General features: G+C 36.2%; 1 protein-coding gene across 10 annotated transcripts in view; it reads left to right on the top strand.

The window, feature by feature from the left end:
- The window catches only part of HHLA2 (HERV-H LTR-associating 2), a 110,435-nt gene that overhangs the window by 19,793 nt on the left and 71,469 nt on the right, over positions 1 to 19,173 (top strand). For all 10 annotated transcript variants that reach the window (XM_025050965.1, XM_025050967.1, XM_025050959.1 and 7 more), the window contains one exon: positions 5,146 to 5,295. The gene's annotated coding sequence lies outside the window, so the exon portion shown is untranslated. The remainder of the gene's footprint in view (positions 1 to 5,145; positions 5,296 to 19,173) is intronic.

Raw genomic sequence — 19,173 nt, forward strand, 5'->3', positions numbered from 1 at the left:
TCTTTTTATGTCCTTAGTTGCTATATATCCTCTTGGATGCAATATCTTTTTTTTTTTTTTAACTGTTGAGCTTTGAAAGTGTTTTATATATTCTACATACAACTCCTTTACCAGACATGTTACTTACAAATATTTTCTATCAGTCTGTAGCTTGTCTTTTCATTCTCTTAACGGCTCTTTTGCAAAGCAGAAGTTTAAAATTTTGATGAAGTCAAGTTTATAAATTTTTCTTTTTATGAATCATACATCTAGTGTCAAATCTCAGAACTTTTTGTCTAGCCCGACTTCCAGAAGATTTTCTTTTATATGTTTTTCTAAAAAATTTTCAGTTTTACATTTTATATGTAAGTCCAGGCTCATTTCGTGCTTCAATCTTAGAATCAACCATTCTGGGATATTTTCTGCCTCAGTCCTAGAATCAACCATTTCTCCAAGGAGCCCTCGTTCCTTTTATTGGAGAATGGTATTAGAAACTAAGACCTAGTACTAGGTGTACTTGTTACTGGAGTGTCATTGATTTTAGGTCCTCTCAGCCTACAGAGCAAGGAAATATGTTTTTCATTAACTCATGTACTAAAATTTTTATGTAGTTATCTAAATATTTTTACATGTAACCATATATATCTACATTAAACTAAACCTGAGTTCATATTGATATCTGCAACTCTAATCCATTAATGTATGGGGTTATTCGAGCTTCCTCTCTTTGCTTATATCTATAAATTCCCAACAGTGAGAATCTGGCATCATCAACCATCTATTTACTTAATTGTTCAGTTCCAGTATACATGCATAGTGGTTTCAGAATTGTTCATGAATACCCCTGTGGGAAACAACTAGAGTACAATTCTTATGTAGTTTCTCTTGCTTTAGTGTTAGAGACTCTCTCTACTCATTTTCAGAGTTAAATCATCACCTTTTCCCACACTCCCTTCAGTGAAATTGTTTCATACATTTGTAGTACAATTAGATTATTTTGTCAGTTTGCATTTCATCCTAGAATCCCTGGACCATCTAAGTGATTTTTTAAAAATTTGCACAGGTTTACTCTTTGCACTATGAGGTTCTATATGGGTTTTTACAAATGCATAATTTCACATATCCAAAATTACTTTATAATACACAACGCATGCCTAAAAATGTCTCCTGTACTTCATCTATTCAAACTTCCCTCTACCCGCTCCTCTCTGGCTATGACTAATCTAGTTATGAACTCTGTAGTTATGTCTTTTCCAGAATGTTATGTAATTGGAATTATATAGTATGTTGCTTTTCCAGACTGTCTCCTTTCATTTTATAATATGCATTGAAGATTAATCCATGTCCGTTTGGCCACCCTCTATATTTTGATTGGAGCATTTAATCCATCTACATTTAAAGTATTTGTTGATAGATATGTAGTTACTGGATAAGAAAACAAGACCCTTACGTATGCTGCCTACAAGAGACTCACTTCAGATCAAAAGACACACACAGACTGAAAACAAAAGGATGGCAAAAGATATTTCATGAAAATGGAAATGAAAAAAAAAAGCTGGAGTAGCAATACTTATACTAGACAAAATAAACTTTAAAATAAAAGCTATAACAAGAGACAAAGAAGGACCCAGTAATCCCACTTCCGGATATTTATTCAAAGAAACCTGAAACACTTCAAAGGGACATGTGCATCCATTTGTTCATTGCAGCATTATTTACTATAACCAAGATATGGAAGCAACCTAAATGTCCATTAATAGATGAATGGATAAAGAAGAAGTGGTACATATATACAATGGGAAATTACTTAGCCATCAAAAAGAATGAAATCTTGCCATCCACAACAACATGGATGGACTTAGAAGGTATTATGCTAAGTGAGGTTAAGTCAGACAGAAAACCAAAAACCAAATGATTTCACTTACATCTAAAAAATAAATGAACAAACAAAAGAGAAACGAACTCATAGATACAGAGAACATTTTGATGGTAGCCAGATGGAAGGGAGGATAGGGTGATGGGTAAAGGGGAGAAGGGATTAAGAAGTACAAATTGGTAGTTATAAAATAGTCTTGGGGATATAAAGTATAGCATAGAGAATATAGCCAATAATATTGTAATAACTATGTATAGTGTCAAATGGGTACTAGATTTAACAGGGTGATCCCTTCCTAAGTTATATATATTTCTAATCACTATGTTGTACACCTTAAGCTAATATAATGTGTGTCAACTGTAATTGAAAAAATTTATTTAAAAAAGATTAATCCATGTCTTTTTTTGATTCTGTTTATTTCTTTTTTAAAATATTCCATTGTATGTTCATCTGTTTACTTGTTTAGGGACATCTTGGTGGTTTTCAGTTTTTTGTGACTATGAATAAAGTTGCAATTTACATCCATGTGCAGGTATTTGAGTGGACATACATTTTCAAATCAGTTGAGTAAATATCTAGGTGTATGCTTGCTGAGTTATATGGTAAGACTGTGTTTAGATTTGTAAGAAACTTCCAAACTGTCTTCTAAAGCGACTGCCCTTTTTGCATTCCCATCAGCAATGAATCAGAGTTCCTGTTCCTACTCACCAGTAGTTTCAGTTTTGTCAGGTTTTTTTTTTTTAAATTTAGCTATTATAATAGATGTTTAGTAATCAATTGTATTTTTATTCTAAAAAATATACCAGAAGACAGATTATTTTGCAGTGCATAAGAATTAATTGAAAGCTATGATACTTTTCAAAGACACTGATAACCATTGACTTTGCCCTCTCCTCACAGAACGAGGAGCAGCCTCACTGCTAAGGGATTTTCTTCAAGACCCAGAAGAGCCCATATTTATAAACATTCTCCAGTTCTTAGCCCTATCAAACCCAAGGTACCTTTACAACAAATGCTTATGATACCTTGTTTTCTATGCTAAAATGAAATTAATCCATAATATAGGCTTACTACATAGTTTTAAAAAGTAAAAATAATGTCCTGTTACATAAAGGAGAAATTTTAAAAATTTAAATTACATATTATACCATGTAAACATTCAGTTATAACTACATTAAAGGACAATGAAGTAGTGAGGTATTAGTACCTTCTTCTTAAATAAGTAAGTGACAAGATCAGAAGTCTTTCCATACAAGACATATAGGCAAATTGAAGCAGTGATATGGGTGGATACTAGAATAAATTCTAGTATTACTCTTGCATGTAAGAAAAATAGAGCTTATTTGTATATGACGAGAGGGAACAACCCCAGTTGAAGTAGGAATAACATGTCAAGATAATTTACAGACTGCTGAAGTGAAAAAAGGACATATGATTCTTGCATATGAGCTCAACATTACAAGTATGGTATTAAAATTCCCTATATTATGACATAGGGTATGATAGTGACAAAATATCACGTCTCCTCCTATTTTTAAATCCCATTACATGTTGGGGCATATGTTCAGTCTCCACTAAAAAGGCCTGGGGGGCTATATTCTTCAATAAACAATAGGGACTGTAAGGAAAGATTAGAAAGATACTATAAAACAAGAGACTATATCTGGCTTATTTTGCTTAACGTGATTATCGCAAGGTCTATCCATGCTGTCGCAAATGGCAATATTTCATCTCTTCTTACAGCTGAGTAATGTTCCATTGTATATATGTACCACAGCTTCTTTATCCAGTCATCTATGGTAGGACACTTAGGTTGCTTCCATGTCCTGGCCACCATGAATAATGCTGCTAGGAACATCAGTATGCAAATATCTTTTCGGATATGGATTTTCAAGGCTTTAGGGTAAATACCCAGTAGAGGGATTGCTGGATTATATGGTAGATCAATTCTAAGTTTTTTGAGGAACTTCCATACTGTTTTCCATAATGGCTGTACCAATTTGCAGTCCCGCCAGAAGCGTATGAGAATTCTCTTTTGTCCACATTCTCTGCAGCATTTGTTATTACTTATTCTGTTGATTATAGCTATTCTAACAGGTGTGAGATGGTATCTCATTGTGGTTTTGATTTTCATTTCCCTAATAGCTAACAATGTTGAACATCTTTTCATATATTTGTTGAGCATCTTTTCATTTCGTTGGCCATTTATATGTCTTCCTGTGAAAAGTGTCTGTTCAGGTCCTCTGCCTATTTTTTGATTGAATCGTTTGTTTTTGTTATTGTATTGTATGAGTTCTTTGTATGTTTGACATATAAGCCTAAAAGCAACAAATAAACAGGACAAACAAGCAGAAACTCATGGACATGGACAATAGACTAGTGGTTACCAGAGGGTAGGGGGATTGGGGGGAGAGGGGAAGTAGATGGGGTAAAAGGGGTCAAATAAGTGGTGACAGAAAGAAATTTAACTATGGGTGGTGAACACACAGTGCAATGTGTGTGTGTGTGTGTGTGTGTGTGTATATAAAAATAGTCTATAGAGAAAGTATGTGACAAACCATTAGGTAAATGTAGTAAGAGCTGAGGACAGGCAAACCTAAAATAGTTTCAGTGCTGTTTTTACAACATATCCTTTCTTTATAAGGATGATATAAGATGGTAAGAATGTGAAATTAAAAAAAAACATTTTTATAATTAAATGTAAGGTCCCCATGTGTTCTGCTAATTTAATAATATTTGGCATTAAGTATCTTCAAAGAAGTCCCAAAGCTGTTACATATTTGCATTTTGCCTTGTCATCTTTGCACTCCTGTAATTGTATTTCTGTGCTGAAACTTTTAACTAACACGCAATTGAAAATACTATACAACATTGAGTGGATAGAAAGTAAAGAGAAGGTAAATTATACAATCATTTTAAAATAGTCTATCTGTTTAAGCTTTTCTCTCTGTAACATGTTTCTCTTAAATTATGTTGCCTTTTTGCATAAACATATGTAAAATCTTTTCAGTATCTCACCTACTAAATTATCATTAATTTATACTTGTAGTGGGTTTGACATCCTGGGATAGTAAAAAATGTTCAAGAAGATACTTTTTGTGTGGGGTACTATGTGTTTTAGAATATTTAACATCTCTGGACCCTAACTACTGAATGCCTAACTCTGTGTGTCTATCTTCAGTCATCAGACAAGCAAAAATGCCCCCATGTTCCCCAGATGTACCCTTGGCTACAGTACCTGCCTTGTTGAGAACCTCAAATAAATCAATGATTTCTGCCCTTTTTTTCAGGAGTACTGAAAATTTCAGCTATTTGAGCCTATAGAGTGAAGTATGGACAAATAGGTTTCGAAACAATTTCCTGGTGGCCGGAAATCATCTATTTCATGGAATGGGAATTTTGAAGCTGAGTTGAAATGATAGATGTCAGATATTGCAAAGGTGGGTGCAGAAAATGCCCTTGAGTAGTAAACTATTAGCAAAGAAGAAAACCAGATCAAGAACTAATTTTGCTCCTGTTTTGTTGTTGTTTGTTAATTCACAAAACTGGGTTAGGACATGGGAACCAAGAAGAAAAGGAAATGAATATGCAAGCTTATACCACATGCAGAGAGCACTACTGATACTTCCAAATCTAATCTTCATAAAAAACTCTGGGGCGATTGCACTGTTCTCATTTCATCCTCATGTAATAGTAGAGGAAACTGGGATTCTGAGAAATTTCACTAACTTTTCCCACCTCTGTTGAAAAATAGAACCTGCCAAAAAAGGAACAAGGAGAAAATTAGATGCTGTTGATTAGTCAAGCAGGTTCATAAGGTGAAAGATATCAGTGTTTGGGGAGAAATAGAAAGCCTTTGTGAAATGGTAGGTTTGGGCACTCAGTACCACCTATCCTGGTCTAAAGTCTTTTGTCCAAGTGGCAGGTTATGCCTTATATGTAGGAACAAAATACACTACCCAACGTTTAGACTTTTTAATTCAAATCTAACTGTGGCCAGATCTCCATTAATACTGGCATCTGTGTGTGATAATTAAACATTTCAAATCAAAAGATAGTAGCTCAGATTAAAGATTCAATGAAGTGAGTTATTTTTTGAGAGATTACAGACAGAAAAATTTTAAGTGTTTATTTTATTTACTACCCTTGGCAAGATCTATATTTAAATTAGTGTGTATTGCACTTTAATTCTGGAGTCTTAAGGGTGGTACACTGGAACATGCTTCTATCAGCTCATTAGGGCCAATTGTTAAATTTCAGTTTTGCCATCTGTTTGTCAAATCCTTGATAGACTGAAATAAGCCATGGTGGAAATATTTACATCACAGAAGTCAGCAAACCGTATAAGTCAAGCCCCTACTCTTCTATCCTAGAACCAATTGTTAAACATTTATCAGGATACAACTTTTTTAAGGTTTTAAAATGGTTCCACTATTGTCATTGGCATTTATTGGTGCTCAAGGGATCTTGATTTCTCAGGGTACCTTTCTAAGGCTTAAAGTCATTGGCCATTTGACAACTTCTGAAAAAATTATTTGCTTCTTTGCCATACCCATTTCCAATTGGGATAAGAAAGTGACAAAGTTACTCATTTGAGGGAAAGCTCTCTAGTGTAGGTGATGATGTAAATCAATTTGTGGCTCATTATCATTGAGGTTTTTTTTTATTTGCATTTATCTTCATTCTTTACTCTCATTGCCCTCTTTTGACATTGGCAAACATTCTAATCAATAAAATAGTTATGTATATGTTCTTCTAAAATGTGTACCGTTCTGCATACATATATTAACTTACAGAAATGGTTTATCTCACTCTGTTTTATTCTATTTTATACCTTTTACACACAGAACTAGTTTTATGAATTCTTAATTTGATTATGTTGTATTCTGGAAAGACTTCACTAGTCGCTTTCTCATTAACCATACTTGAGGATTCCCATATTCCCACATTCTTGCCAATACTTGGCAATTATCTAGCTTTCTACTTCCAGGATAATAGGTTTAAAGTGATATCTTCTTAAATTTACATTTCTTTGACTATTAATTTGTTTGAGCATCTTATTATCTACTTGCTAGCCTTTAAGATTTTCTTTTCCGTAAATAGCCGACGTATAAACTTTGCATGATTTTTTTCCCCATAGAGTTTCTGTCTCTTTACAGCACATTCTAGATATTATTATTTTTGGTCAATTTCAGATCCTGCAAGTTGCTTTGGAGGAACAAATTTAAATATCTTTAACATCCAGTCCTAAAATTAGAAGCTCGTAATTTTATATTTTTGATGATAGTGTACCAAGAAGAAAACTGTGCCCCTTGCTTTGCCCTCCACCCTTCTTATTGGTTCTTTTATCAGTCAAATTAGATTTGATTATGTTGCACTACTAAACATCTCTCATATCTTTGTGGCTTAAAAACAGGCAGCATGCCTAAGTGAGAAATGAACACATCAACTGTGGATCAGCACAGGAGTTCTGCTTGTCACAGTCACTCAGGGACTGATGGATCAGCTACCACATCGTGTGGCTGGTTGCTAAGACAAAAGAGAATTCTGGAGATCTAGCATCAGCAATTAAATGCTTGGCTTGGGAGTGACTCCTGTTGTCCACTACTCATTGGTCAGAAGTGGTCATGTGGCTTTATTCATTTCTAAGAGGGCCAGGAAATACAGTCCTGCCATTTTACCAGAAAGGGATGCAAATAGCAAAAAATCACTAGTGTCTGTCCTTCTGGCCACCAAATATGCTTGTCACCACTTTCTTTCCTGCAGCCTAGACATTTTGACTTTTCTTGAGAGATACAACCCAAAAATCATTTCCAGTCAGTGCATCAAACTCCAATCTCAGCACTTCTGAGTAATGAATAAAATTCTTTATATTAGGTCCAGATGTGATTCTTTATTATCTGGAAAGCAATGAATTAAGATGACAAGTTATTAGCTTCTCACATACCCAATACACATTGTTGGAATAAAGAAAGGATAACCGAGACAAACAATATAATTCAGATTAGGAAAGAATAGGACATTTGGGAGTCGACAGCAACTTTTTATAATTTTTATTATTAGTTTCAAGTATACAGTCTAGTGGTTAGACATTTATATAGTTTATGAAATGATCCCCCTGATTGTTCTTTCTCTCCTCTGGCTTTCCACCTAGCTATTACATTACTGCTGACTGCATTCCCTATGCTGTGTTCCCCATCCCCATGACCATTTGTCAACTACTAATTTGTACTTCTTTAACCCATCACTCCTTTCTTCCAGCCCCCAAACCCCCTCCACTCTGGCTGCAGTAGCAACTTTAAAATCACCTTGGGAATGTGTCGTGAGGGTCTTTTATGCTGTGGTTGTGGAATCTTTCTAATTAGGGCTTAATTCTGCCTCCTGGGAGGGAATTCCAAGCCCATAGTTTTCTCATCATTGTCTGAGGTATTTGGCTTCAGCCTTGGGATGTTTCTCTTCTCTCCATTGTCTTCCTTGGCTATGTTTGACAAGGGCTTTGGAGAAAAAAAAAAAAATCCTTCCTAGAGCTTGAGAAGCTTTCTCATCTTGTTCTATAGGGCTCAAGGGTCACTTTAAGTTTCAGATAGTCACCAAATTTTGGTCCGTTCTTGTGGTTTTTTGGACTATAATTACAAATATATTTGGGTTCTCATTGTTTGATTCTAATCAGCAGCATGTGTCAAAAGACACACTCATAATTATTTTCAAGACTGAGCTAAGTTCAATTAAGTGCCCAGCTTGAACTTATAAGGATTTGGTGGGAGAATCACAGCCTTTGTTTCTTTTCACTGAGCCATTTTTTCCTCTTAAAATGATGTAGTGGGTACTCTAACCTTAACTAGATCTGTGCTCTGAGATAACTGAAACCATTCAGAATTTTAAAGCTATAGCCATGCCTTTAATTTGGTTCTTGCCGTAAGGCTGAATCCTAATAAGCCTTTTTTGCTCAAAAGCCTTCTCAGTTTTATCTTTTGCCAGTTGGGGATGAGAAGCAGCGCCTTTCCCTATCTGTTCCCTTTCATTTTGCTTACAAACCAGCCATTCTTTCCTGAGTTAATTTACTTCTTGTTTGTTGACAAATATAGCCAATGGTAATTAAAATTCTTTTTTCCATTCTCTTCCTTCACAGCTGCAAGTTTATTAAGCATATATATTACATACCTTCTAAAGTATCACAGGTTACAATTTTAGTAAATATTTCATCATTGTATAACATGGATTATTATTTTTCCAGCCTGCATATTATCTTGCTACCAAGCCCTCAAGCTAAATAATTTGAGATTTTTGTTATGATGACACCTCCTTTTCAAAGTATTTGTATAAAGATCTAAGCATTCTTCTCCCCAAGATGGGTGATTAATGTAACAGATAACCATGAGGTTCTGCTGATTACTGGACTATTGTCCTCTGTGTTACTGAGTTAGGAGAAGACAATTGGTTCATTTTCTTTTAAGGTCCAATATTTCTAAATTTAGCATGTTACCAAATATAGCATGTTAAATTGCCATTAAATGAATACAAAAATCTAAAACATCAGTATCTAAAACTGATATATTGAATGTCTCTTGCTACAGTTGTAGCAGTCTTGTGGGTATGCCTGATATGGTTTGCCTTCTTGCCTGACCCTTTCACACTGGTGTAAAGAATACATGAGTAAGTTGGCAATACCTGTCAGTTTTCAAAATATGCTTGCACAATTAGAAATTTTCAAGGAATTGCATTGAGGCTATCCAGGCTCCAGCTTTGTGGGTTTTTCCTTTCAAGGGTTTTTCCTTCCTTGAGTAATTTTAGACATTAATATATTTGAGTCCAGATCTGGGGGAGGTAGAGAAATGAATAATGTTCCTTTACTTTGGGGTTGGTGTGGGCAAGACTCTTCCATAAGGCTTGAGAGAGCTGATGTCAGTTTCATATTTAGAGTTTATGCAATAGGTCTCAGACCCATCCAGCATTGCCAGGCATAAGAAGTGGTTGGAGATGATAAAGTCATCTGGATTGGTTAGGGAGGATCAAGATGACCCTGAATTAACCTCATGAGCTTGGCATCAGGAAGACTCAAGCTCTCCATAAACCCAGATGGTTAACACCTGATCATTGGTTACCAGTCCTATGGAGGGACTGGTGAGTGGAGGGAAGCGACAGCATCAAAGAGAAATGTAGGTCAACTCGTGAAATCTGTATGTAGAGCAGGTTGATCAAATTTTCCTCTAAAGGATCAGATAGTAAATATTTTAGTCTTTTTAGGCCAAATGTGATCTTTGTCACATGTTCTTTTTCACCTCTTTCTCTCTCTACCCTTCCTCCACCTTCCTCCTCCTTATCTTAGTTCTTCTTCTCTTCTTCCTCCATCTTCTGCAACTCTTTAAAAATATAAAAACCATTTTTTTTTTTTTGTTCCTGGATCATACAAAATTAGGCTGCAGACTGTATTTAGCTCTATAGGGCTATAGTTTACCAGTCCTTGGTGTAGAGTAATTTGGCCATATCTCTGTAGGGCCATGGATACTGGGAAACTACAAGGGTAATGGGCATAGGGGGCGATCTGCAGGAAAAACTCATGCCATATGATGGAGTTCTTATTGGTCATTTGTGCTAAAATACTAAATCTTTAGGCACCAGCAATTACGCATAGAAAGAGGTGGATGTGCCCTTTCTCCCCACAGTTGAGTGGATATAATATCTGAGCAAGAATAAAGAGGAAGCCTGAAGAAGGATCTTTAAACAGAAATGTAATTAAATGATTTTCAAAATAATTATTGAATTGAACCACTTTTCTGCTGCTGAGCAGAAGTGGGGCTCCAGAACACAGATGAAATATTTTATAGAGATAGAGTTTCAATTATGTTCTTTCCAATTTGACTTTTAAACCTATACCCAGTTTACAAATATGTTGGAACAACCACCAGTGAATATTAGAGGCAATAAACATATATCTCTCTGCCACTGTTACTTTGAGCTGTCAGGTTTGTACAATACATAGTGAAGACATCTTTTAGTCTGTGAATATAGCTTTTATACTCTTTTTTATATGTATCCAAACCTCAGATAAGAGATATAATTATTTATCTGGGAATCCCCAATTATTTTAACCACTTTGTACAAAAGCGATAAGATGTTTTTTTTAATTATTGAGGTAAAATTGATATATGCCATTTTATTAGTTTCAGGTGTACAACGTAATTCGATATTTATATACAGCACAAAGTGATCACCACAATAAGTCTAGTTACCATCTGTTTTCCATACAACTGACTCCCTTCAACCGTTATTATACAGCACAAAGTGATCACCACAATAAGTCTAGTTACCATCTGTTTTCCATACAACTGACTCCCTTCAACCGTTTCACCCACTCCCACTACCCCTTCCTCCGTGATAACCACCAGTCTGCTCTTTATCAGTGAGTTTTGTTTTGCTTTTTAGATTGCAAACATAAGTGAAATCATGTAATATTCGTCTTTATCTGACTTATTTCACTTAGCATAATGCCCTCAAGGTCCATTGATGTAACAAATAGCAAGATTTCCTTTTTTTTTTTTATGGCTAAGTAGTCTTTCATTATGCATGTGTATCTCTATACATTCATCCACTGATGAATACTTAGATTGTTCCCATAGCTTGCCTATTGAAATAATGTTGCAATGAACATAAGGGTGCATATATCTTTTCAAATTAGTGTTTTTATTTACCTTAAATACATACTCAGAAGTAGAATAGCTGGATTATATGGTAGTCTTATTTTTAATTTTTTGAGGAACCTCTATACTGTATCCCATAGTGGCTGCCCCAACTTACATCCCACAAACAGTATGCAAGGGTTCCTTTTTCTCCACATCATCACCAACACTTGTTATTTTTTTTTGTCTTTTTGATAATAGCCATTATGACAGATAAGAGGAAGATGTAATTTTTAAATAGTTAATTTAGATACTTTTCAAACCAATTCTTACAATACCAAAGCCACCGAAAGATACTATCAAAGTTTACTCGATTAGAAAAAAATTTAACACTAGACTACAAGAAAAATGGGAAAATTAATTCTGATTATTGGAAACATTCAGGTTTTAAAATGTGTTAAAAGTTCTATTATGATAATAAATTTCAAAGTGACTCCTATACTTGCTCTTTGTGATTTCTAATGGGAAGGTCTGAGACAAACAGAGAAATCCTCAGATCTTGAGCTGATATTCAGAAAGGGTTATTTGGTTCTTTTAATGCTGTGGGTGTTTTGGCCTAAGAAGTAGCAGTAATCATGCCCACCTTTTGGGCAGTTAAATACCTTTAATCACAGATATTGCACAATAATCCTGGGGAAAGGCCTCTTTTAGTTTTGAGAAGTCTTAGTCCATGTGCCTTTGGTCTTTACATCTCTTCTTTTGAAGGTCTTATTGAACTTTTTACCTGGTACCTTTTCATTCTACTGGCAGGCATATGTCAGGGCAGAGTTGGACAGGGTCTGAGTCAGACTAGTACATGGTGGTTTAAACCTGGTCAGGCCTCAAGTAATCCCAAGGGCCAAGACAGACAGGAATCCGAGGCTAGTATATGGCTGGCTGTCAAGAGAGTGTGTTTATACTAACTTCCTGATGGCTATTGCTGCCCTTGATTCTGAGGCAGACCAGGTCCCCTTGCCCCCTGCCTTTGGAGTATCTTAAAAATTAGACATAAGGAGACTTAAATTTGAGCCTGGCATTTTATCTCTTGGTCCAATGTCCAGCAATAATATATTGTTGGGACGACCTGGGAGCCTTCAGAAAGACTTGAGCCAGCCATTTCTCAGAGGCAAGTTATTGTCATAGCATGATCTCCCTTCATGGGATAGGCTATAGTAGATGCACCAGGAAACAATTCTGTGCTGGTAGGTCCCCAGTCTATCCAGTTATCCTTTGTTTGCCCTATCCTTGGGCAATAGAGAATATGGAAATTAATGTCTCTGGATATCTCATTCAGATGATTTTGGGAAGGAATGTCTGCTCCATTCAGTTGTCTGCTTCCTCTAAGGATCTTGAGTCAGCAGTTGACTTAAAGTTGAATGTCATTTTAAGGTCTCTAATGGCTGTAACTTTCTAATTCTGTTAAGAATCTTTCCACTTTTCCGAATGATGGGGATTAATAAGGACAGCGAAGTTTCTGAATATAGGACAAAGCCTTTTGTAAACCATGAATAATTGCCCCAATAAAATGTCTCCCAGTAAAATGGATAGGGTACATATGTTAAGATGGCCTAGTAGAAATCATGGAGTCTCAGAGTCTCTCTTTTTTTAAATTATGCCACTGTATTTGCTGTGATTTCAACCCATCCAGAAAATAAATGTTCACCCAGAAAATACATATTCACCTGTGGAGGCAGATAATTTTATAAAATTTATTCGGAAATGCTCAGCCAATCCTGTCATTCATAATATCTGTCTGTTATCACCTTTATAATTTTTTCAGCATTATGTTAATTACAGATGAGGCATGAACTAGGCATATCCCCTTTTATTCTAGAAAAGCTTCACCATTAATATTTAATATCAGAGACAATTTGTCCCAATTGTAATGAATTGTATCATGGTGGATTTTAGCAAGGCCCATTTGAAGTTATCTGATGACATGAAGTATCCTTCTGGATTCAACATCTTACCTTCATGAATTTTAAAACTTGATTTTTTATTTTTGTCCAGAATTCATGGTTCTGGACAAAATTCATGTAATTTTATGGTTCTATTATGGACTCCCTTGTATCTCTCTGTGGATTTTTCATTTCTGTTCTGTAAGAAAATATTTGTATTAGAACTTTAGTCAAAGCAATTTGTTTAACAGGGTGATCTATTATTGATACCTCTTTTACTGTAGTCTTCTATCTTGATGACAGCAACTATTTTAGGTATAAAATCTTTGTGTTTCTATAGTACTTCAAAGTCATGAACTACTGAACTACTCCAAAAACATATCTGTGATCAGTGTGTGTGTGTGTGTATGTGTGTGTGTGCATGCACATATTTATCATTATATTTATTGGCAATTTAACATGCTCTTTGTGAGACCACAAGTTCAACCACTTAAGCTGGTTTGGCTTCAGGTAAGGTATTGAGTTATATAAGAAAGTCTAAAGTAGTCATTGCATGTCTATCCTGGTATCACTACTTTTCACTTTTAAGATAAAACCCATCAATAACAAAAAAGTCAGAATTTGGTATGGACATGTCCAAAATATCTGTTACAGGATGGACACTTCTCAAAGCATAGAAAAGAACCACGAGATTCTCTTATTAGCTGAGGGTAATCATGTTTCTGGCTTAAGAATATTAAATCAGTAGGTAGGATTATGAAGAGAAGAAAATAACAATATTACAAAATTATTTCAGCCTCAACAGAAAAATGCTAAATATTTTTAGTAATAGGAACTGTACTAAATGTCATACCAGCAGATTTACAGATGATTGTGTTAATTCAGGATCTCTGGAAAAACAGATGTCAAGAAGTTAGATGTGCAAAAGCTTTATTGGAAGCAATTAGAACATGAAATATAAAAGTGAGAGGGAGAAAGGAGTAGTCAGATAAAGTCTTTAGATTGTGATGCAGTCTGATGCTTGTAAAAGAAGAGAAGGAAGTATCAGAATGAAGTACCTCAAACAGAGGTAAATCACAAAAGAAATCACTTGGTCAGCCCAATAGTGAGCTCCAGAGCAAAGATTATCCCTTATGGAAGTCCCAATTTAGGACAAATGACCGGACCTTATACCAGAGTTACTGAACAGTTTTTCTGGGAAGATTGTGTTCTTGACTTGAACACTGTTACACACCTCAAAAGCACAATCCTTGTTGGAGGTTGTCAGTTAACTGCATTCCTTACAGCAGGTTTTTCTTTTAATGGAACATCACCTTGCTGTCACAATCCACACTTGCACTATCCATTTATCAACAAATTCAGGAAGCAACTCCTTCAAGGTTCCCATGGGTCTCTCTTCCTGACAGGGACTTAGAGTGGGAGATTTGTGGGGATAACCATAACATTGCCTTTGCATCTGGTCTTGGGGCTGTAGCTGATATGAGTTCTAGCTGACAGTCCAGATCTCTTTGGACTGTATTATGACAGAGGACCAGAGAATTAACTGTCCTTGGGGCATCATTGTAAAGGATTTTTCTGTTCCATGTGACTTCAAGTTTTCTGATTCTCATTTCTGACTGGGACAGAAAAGAAAACATTTGTTAAGTCCATAGTTGCATACCATGTACCCAGGGCCTTATTAAGCTATTCTAGCAATGCTATCACATTCAGCACAGTGGCTGTGAAAGAGGCTACTCATTGGTTGAACTTTCAGTAGTCTATAAGTCATTCTCCAGGATACACTCAATTTCTTGAGGGCAAAAATGGCATATTAAATTGAGATATGATAGGGACCACTACCTTTGTATTCTATTTGAAATGTGATGTTGTTTTATATAGACTTTTGTACCTGGGGTGGGGGAATTTTAGAGACTTCCACTTGGCCTTCCCCACTCTGATAGCTCCTACTGATAGGAGACAGACCCAATGTGAAGGTCATGCCAACTGGCAAGTATGTCAGTCCTAATTATATATTTGAGGACTGGGAAATTGATGACTGTGTAGCTCTACAGGTCACATGAATGTACTATAAGTCAGTGGAATCCATTTATTACCTAATTTTTGCATGCTAAGTGGGTCCTTGATTCTCTCCTGTGGGTATCCATGTCAATGAAGAACCTACGTCCAAAAGTCCTTGAAATGTCTGGGTATTCCCTTTCCTCTGTGTTCAAGTAAATGGCCATCCATCTCATTGGGAAAGGACTAGTAGAATCACTATAGAAGATACCTACGAAGGTTTTGCATTGTCCTTCATCTTGAGGACCCAGCCACATCTTTGGTTAATGAGTTCCAGATCTTAAACCTGTTCAAGTCCAGGAACTAAGCAAAATATCTGACTTTTAAATGAAGTGACCACCTTCAGCCTCCTGCTCTTCTTTTCTTGCCTTCTCTTGTGTGTTTTAAGTAGCACCCTCATTAACTGGTAGTCTATTTTGTCTCTAGATACACTGCAACTCCCTGCAGGCTCAGCCCCTTTGGCTGCCCTTCCAACCTTGCTGCCTATGAAGACAAATTTGGCCCTCTGGTTTGTGGCATTTAGGCATTACCACCCGTCCTTTATTATCCCCCATTAATCTCATTGCTATTATTGAGCTGAACTCTGTCACCGCCTTTCCTACTCTTAGCTCTGGCCTGAAGACGAGAGCAAATAGAGAGGCTGGTGCCACTTAGAGATGCTTGTACCCCTCTCTCCAGCACATTCCTAATGGCTGTATTGAATGGTGCATTTTCTGGGCCCTTTTGTGGAACATACTCCTGTCATAGGTATTCTAGCCTCATATAATATATCCATCCCAGCAAGCCCAGTTCTCTTTTAATCCCTCTCTCCATTGTCTGTCTCAACAACCCAGGCATTTATTTTTACTTTGCACAATGTGGGGCATTACTTCCCTAGGTTTCTAAGAACCGTCCTAGCAGCATGTTCACTTCAACCTTAGGGTTTTTGCCATATTCTGTTAAGTTCCCCCTCTATCATGTCACTCTCCATTTATTCAGTCTGGCACTCTTGCTCAAATACCTTCATCATCTATTATGATGGATACTCCCCTTATTCCTGCCAGTACAAGCTAGCTAATTCTTGCAGTTCCTTTGAGATCTAAATTCTACCCTCTCTTAATAAGACTGACAAAACCCCAAATGGCTTATGCTGGGATTTAACTCTAGTTATCAGCTTTAAAACCAGGAAACAAAATGGGGGACATTTCTTGATGTGAGTGGGCATCTGATACCTTGTGAGGAAGAGCCATTCAAAGTGTCTTCCTGTGTGAGGTCAGTGTTAGCCTTATTATTTATTAATGGGGTAGAGGAGCTGGGCTGCCTTTCTGAGCTCTGGCTCAGAGTGTCCACAGAGCCACAGTCCTAATGGACACCTATCCAGACACCCTCCTGACTTTTTTTTTTTTTTTTTGCCAAACATGGCCTTTAGCATAGCAACCCAATCTTGGATGATCTTTCAGTAGTCTTTTAACCTTTCTAACATTAACTATATGATTTGGAGTTTGTTTCTCAGTTGTATCTCCTCTCCTTCTGAAGAACATAAGGACCTCTAAGATACTAAATAGACCCTCTGGTAATCACACTTAGGTTTGAAATTTTTAATTGCCCTACAGGTTCTCATTTCCCCTCTGTAATTTATTAATGATATTTAGCAATAACCAGCTAATTCTATTTTCCTTGTATTTACTGTTATCCTTATTATCTCTTAAATACCTGAATTGTTCCGTGGCGAGAGTATTCCTCTGTTGGAATATTTTTCTTGTCCTAACAAGTAAAATTTTTAGCAATTGGGTCTCCACCGTATACCACAGGGTAGCCTAGTCTCACATATCACTTGAGATGGAGTCCTTCTTATCACTCAGCTGGTGACAGAACCAGTCTCCAAACCCCATCTCCAAACCCCATCTCCAGACCCCATCTGACCACCTGCTTTCTTGGACCACTTTTGGTACTAATTATGTTAGGTATCTTTCAGGAAGCAAGTGCCAAGGCAGATAGAGAAGCATGAGTTTCATTGCTGGTCATGCCTGTGAAACATAAAGGGGAAAGTAAGCAGGAATAATGAAAGCCTTTCAGGCTATCATGCAGGTCTGACACTAATGAAATAAAGTAGGTAAAGAAGGGGGATTGGATAGGAGGAACATGAGACTGAGGTGTAGCTTTGAGAGTCTTAGCTTGACAGATGGCTCCCGAGCAAAGATTGCCTATCACACACAGGAGGCTTGCATTGGCCAGAAATAACCGCAGTCTAGTCTCTGTTTATCTAAGTCCTTGGCTAGGAGCTGTCTGCGGAGGGTTATCTTTGACTCAAATACAGCAACAGGTCCTGAAGATGATATAGCTAGAGACTGTCAGTAGACTATATGCTCATTACAGGTTCTCCCTTAAAGGGATATCTGAGCAATGTACTTTTGTGCATTTATGCCGCCACATTAGGTTTAGGTGAGAGGCTAGGCGTTACTTTTCACATTTCAGACCCTTTATCTGGGATTCTTTCTCTTCTGTTTGAATAAAATTCATTAAAATTTACTTAAAGAAGTTATTCTTGTTATTAAAAAATTAATATACCTTTTCTTGAGAATGCCTCTAGGTATAGAATGTTGTCTTTTTCTCCCCACTTTAAATATATCATTTCACTGTCTTCTACCTTCCATGATACTTTTAAGAGTCCAACCCTCATTCTAATTGCCTTTATTTGTAGGTTAGCTTTTATTTCTCTCTGACAACTTTTGCAGTCTATCTTTCTTCAACATTTTTAATGTGTGGTTTTTGTTTCTACTTTTACTGCTTTGGACTTCATGGGAGTCTTGGCTTTTTAATAATTATTTAAAAAATATCAGTTACTGTCTATCTCTTCCTTAGACTCTCAAATCCTTTTAGAACTTCAATTAGGCATATGTTAGACTTTTCATGTCTCTTGCTTGTTTTTTTTTTTGTATTTATATATCAATCTTTCTGGGATACATATGGACATTTTCTTCAAGTGCAGACAGCAAAATAAAATTAGTCGGTTTTTAAATTCATGCTCTGAATTTTACATTTTACGTTCTTCTTTTCTACATATTCTTTTTGGTTATGTTTTAAATCTCTTGGTTCTTGTTTTTAAAAATCTCTTGTTTCCAGTTCATTCTCAAGGACTTTATTTCCTTAAACATATTTGCTTTTCATTCTGATTGATAATTTTGATACTTGAAATGTTTGTGAGTCTGCTTCTATCAGTTCTTACTCATAATATTTTTTCATTATTTCATGATTTGTATTTTGGTATATGTATCGAGATGCTCAATTTCCTAGGAGTTTTATCTGTGGGAATTCTTAGAGTTCTGGGTTGTTGTTAAATCTCTCAGAAGGGATTGATGTTTTCTTTTCTCAGTGACCTGGAGGTATGACAAAACCAGGACAACTGAAAATTAAATTCCATGCTTGGGGTTTCCATGGGCCACACAGGTAATTGAGTGTAGACAGTAAACTTGAGGACTAGTTTATGTTTTTAAGGAAGAACTTATTTTCTTTTCACTTAGTACAAAGTTTGAGAAAGCTTGTTTCCTTGATGTTACCTTTCAGGCACTCTCCTTCTCCTTCCTCTCCTTTTCTCCTTCTCTTCCTCCTCCTCTTCTGCTTCTGCTTTTATTCTGAAGGAGCCAGAATTTTGTGCACAGATATCCTATTAGATTCTCTAACTGATGGGCCATAGGATTTGGTTCTTCTTCCATATATTAGCTCACTGAGC

The sequence above is a fragment of the Pteropus alecto genome, unplaced genomic scaffold, assembly GCF_000325575.1.
Source record: "Pteropus alecto unplaced genomic scaffold, ASM32557v1 scaffold270, whole genome shotgun sequence".
NCBI lineage: Eukaryota > Metazoa > Chordata > Mammalia > Chiroptera > Pteropodidae > Pteropus > Pteropus alecto.